A 4,636-nucleotide genomic window follows, 5' to 3' on the forward strand; every position below is an offset into this window, starting at 1 on the left:
ATTTTTCTGTCTGGATCAGTTAATGATGGATGTTCAGAAGGTTTTTCCAGAATGGAGGCAGGTGCAGAAATCTTGGCCTTTGGCTGCTATTGAATTTTGTTCTCCATCTGAGGATAAGGTAGGGCACAGCCCCTGGGGGAGTTTTACCAGTCTTACCTCAGTTCCACAAGGTTTGAAGACCTTGTCACCAAAGAGAAATAAACTGGGCCCCCACATCAAGAAACATGGTGTTCCCCTTTTTAGACCCCATGAAACCACACTTGCCTTTCCAGCTTAATCTTCTGCTCTCTTCTTTAGCTCCTCAACTTAAGGAAAGAAAAGATGTGAGGGTCAAGGAAACCCAGTCCCAGGAAAAATGTGTATATAAAAATGTCTTGAAATTATTTGCAGAAGTAGGAGAGAAGTAATTCTGGACAGTGAGACGGCAAATGTTTCACCAGATGAGAGTCCAGGAAGAGCAATAACATGGAAGAAGGAAGATGAGATTGACAGGACTCTTGGCTATAACAAATACTGGAGGATTCTCCATTGCTGACCTTGGAGAAAGTGGTATGCCCTGGGAGCTCAGGAAGTTTCTCAGGTGGCCAAAGCTGGACATGTGGGCTCCCTCCTTTGTCTTACAATGACTTTGTCTTACAATGACAATGAGCAGAATGGTAACTCTAGAGCTTTTGAAGACAAGACTTTTTTTTTTTTCACCATGCAGATGTGATTTAAATGACACTGCAGAAAAGGATGATGTGGAAGGCAACAGTTGCTATGACTCTGACAAGATGATTAAGCTGAGAAAGGCAGAAGACCTGTACAGGTTGAGGGAGACAATTGAAGAAGAAGACTAGCACCGTGAAGGATGTCTGAACCTTGGGACCTGCCATCTTTGTTCCTTCGTCTGTGTCTCCCAATCTGCCAGGCTGAGTCCAAGAGAATTTGGTGGATGAAATGGTCAGGCACTAACATTTTGGCTAATAAATGCAACCTGCTAGCTCATCAGCATCCATATTCATGGAGCTCTTTTGATCTCTCCCAAATTCCACTATGTTAAATCAGAAACAAAAGGGAAGATTTGTGGTGGAATCAGAGAAGATGTTGCTAGGCCAGGCACTCTGGAAAGGCAGTGAAAGAATAAGAACAATTTAGAATTTATGGTGAAATGGGTGCTGGTGGCTCATGCCTGTAATCCTGGCTACTCAGGAGACTGAGATCTGAGGACTGTAGTTCAAAGCCAGCCTGTGCAGAAAAGTGCATGCAATTCTTACCTCCAACTATCCAGCAAAAAGCAGAAAACTGGAAGTGGAGCTGTAGTTGAAATGGTAGAGCACCAGTACTGAGCAAAAAAGGCAAATGAGAGTGTAAGACCCTGAATTCAAGTCACAAGTACCATGCGTGCGCGGTGTGAGAATATTTATGGAGTTGCAATCGAAATGAAAACACACTTTGGTCCTAGCCCTAGGGCTTTGGGCAGGTTTCTGTTTTGAACAGCCCTGGACTTTAAAATAAGTAAAGCACATCTTGCAAAAAATAGGCTGATTGTGTGTCTTACAATTCATGGGTTTTGGTTCATTCCATGCACAAAGCCATTAAAGGGGTCTTGCCATGATCTGAGGGTCTCTGGAATGTAAAAAGATGTAGTAGTACTGCTTAGTGGTGGTTTAGAGTGGGGAGTTTCAAGATAGATAATAAAAGCTGAATTTCTAAAATTTACACAGGGGACTCTTTATATCCAAAATAGATAGATATAGTTAGATAGATATTGAACAAAGACACTGAGTTTTCCACTTTTAATTTCATATGTAAAGCAATTAAAGAGAAAAAACTTGTGTAAACAAAACTTCTTTAGACTAGTCCATTAAAGGGTATTAATAACTATACACCAACAAACATAACCATTAAAGAGAATGATAAGGAGAAACGCCAAAGTATGGGGAGGAGGCAAAGGGAAGAAGATTCTAGATAAAGAGCTATATTTCCTACAAACAAGTATGCATACAAAATAGATCAGGCACTGCAGAGAGAGAGAGAGAAAGAGAGAGAGAGAGAGGGGAGAAAAGCTAAACAATGGCTTTATTGATTTAAGACATGTGGACTTCATTAGGGAAGCAGAATGCATTAAAATGGGTTGTGATACCAGCAGCAAGGAGCAAAATCAGGTCACAGAGCTCCTCAGACAAAGGCATGATGAATCTTTACTAGGTAATTGGACTAGGAGGTAGGAGGGGGAAAAAATGATTCTTTTCTTCCCTCCCCACACCCCTTTATATGTTTCTAAGCCTTCAAAGGTAAATCTACATGTTGAACTGAAACGGCAAAGCTCAGAACCCACTCAGTTTGACACAGTGCCTGTACTGCCAAGAATCCCTGAGCCAGAAACTAGAGAAGCCCCAGGAAAAGCTCCTGCTGATACAGAAATAAATAATGGACACATCAAAGCAATGCGTGTAAGATGTCTCAACGGCCCCAACAGGAAGCTTCCGCGGAATTCAAAAACAATAAAATAATAATAATAATACTATTTTTTTCACTTGAATAGACATTTCTGTTTTAAAAGTCCATAATCCATGTAGCTTATAGAAAAACTGGTAGGCTATTCATAGGGGAGCTTCATTTTAAAAATAACAGAGTCAAAAGGAAGGAAGGAAATCACTAAAGAGAAAATGTGTATTTTAACAAAGGTTTAGAAGGTATAATGAGAATACTTTCGCACAACTTCAATTGATTTTGATCCTTTGCGTAATATATTGGCCCAAAAGAAAAAAATCAGGAACTAAGAGAAATGGATCTCTTCAACTCTTACATATTTATTTCTGTCTCTTCTCTGTTCTGTTTCTTTCTTTCTTTGGGGTGGGAGGGGTGGGAACCTGTTGGTTGTGGGGCTTGAACTTAAGGCCTGGGCATTATCCCTGAGCTCTTTTTGCTCAAGGCTAGCACTCTACCACTTGGAGCCACAGCACCATTTCTGGTTTTCTGATAGTTAACTGGAGATAAGAGTCTCACAGACTTCCTGTCTGGGGGTGGTTTTGAACCGAGATGATCTCAGCCTCCTGAGTAGCTAGGGAAACAGGCATGAGCCCCTGGTGCCCAGCTCTGTGTTTCTTTTTCTAGAACTTTCTCACATTTGGCTTGTGACCTAGCTGCCTCTTCCTGCCTCCAACCAAGAACGAAATCTCAAAAATGGGCCCTTCCCTGATACCTTTTGCTCATCTGGTCTCCTAGTACCCTGTCCCCATAAAACCAGCCTAGGCACTGACTTGGCATTTTATCACTTTTAGATAACCCTTACTCTTAAATCATTACCCTAGGTATATTTTAATGCATAATGTTATCAGTGGAACCAAAACATTATGGAAGAATTCTGTCCATAGACAGAAAAACTATGAGTCTTTTTCACAGAGGAAGAAATGATTTTAGGAGCACTTGATGCAGCAGGGTATCCTGCCGAACTCCTGGAAACTATGTAAGGATTGCATTGAATCAGTCTGTCTCCACAGATTTAAGACTTAATGAAGAAAGTAAGTCAAATGACTTTAATGCAGGATGGATATGTGGCGTGCAGGTGACAACCAGAGGCTTGGAGTCTGGACGTGTTTCACGTAGGGAAAGGAATGGAGCCAGACACAGTCGTATTTGTCTTAGGGTTTAGTAGGCATGTTAGAGAGGTCTTGGGTGGGTAAGAAAGCTGGAGCAACTGTGAGAAATGTTAGCAGAAGACTGGTTTCCTGAGAGCACCAGGGACATGTGGTGATGGAAAGCCTTGAATGGGGTACACGAGGAAGGAGGGCTCACTGTCCAGAAGAACAAACCAGGCTGGAAACCAGTTGCTTCCTACGATAAGGGGAGCAGGAAAGCCTTAGACAACATGACAGGCTTCCATGGGCAGGCCCCAAATGCCAAGCAAAGATGTTTGCACTCAATCTCAGGGCAGCAGGAGCCTCAGAGAGTACAGACAGAACCTTTCCAGACTGACAAGTTCAAGAGTGTGCAACTGTGTATGTGTGCGTACCCGTGATGCATGTGTGCCTAGGTGTGAGTGTATATGAGTGTGTGTCTCTATGGGTGTGGGGTGTGGATCTGTGTGGAGATGAGGGCATCTGTACAGACTGGCGAATGTGTGTTGGGGTATGTGTGTGGTCTGTGTGTTGCGTGGCTGTGTGTGTGTGTGTGTGTTTGTGGGTATATACATTCCTGCAGGAGAGTTTGAATGGAAAAGTGTCCATCACAGAATCCAGAGTCACTTAATGGATTCTGACATTAGACAGAAGTTTGACCTAACTCTGGCATAGTCCAACCCAGGGAGGAAGAGCTGCTACGTGGAGGCCTCTGATACTTGGCCAGAAGCCAGGCTTCTGGCATTGACCTTCTCCAACATCTGCCATCATAGCAAGATGCCCTTTTCCTGGGCGCTTCCTCCCTGGGGGAAATGCAGAGTTTCTTTTTCTCTTCTAGCACCCTATTTTTAAATGTATATATGCACATACACATGTGCACAATTGTGTACATATATCATTTTTTTAAAGCATAAGGAACAAGGAAGAGCTATTTGATAGGATTTTGTTGAGATCCTGTTCTTCCACCTGTCACTTATGAGCACTCTGACCTTGGGTAAGTTATGTAACACATTTTTTCATTCCACAAATGTTGC

This window comes from Perognathus longimembris, chromosome 9, assembly GCF_023159225.1.
Source record: "Perognathus longimembris pacificus isolate PPM17 chromosome 9, ASM2315922v1, whole genome shotgun sequence".
Lineage (NCBI taxonomy): Eukaryota > Metazoa > Chordata > Mammalia > Rodentia > Heteromyidae > Perognathus > Perognathus longimembris.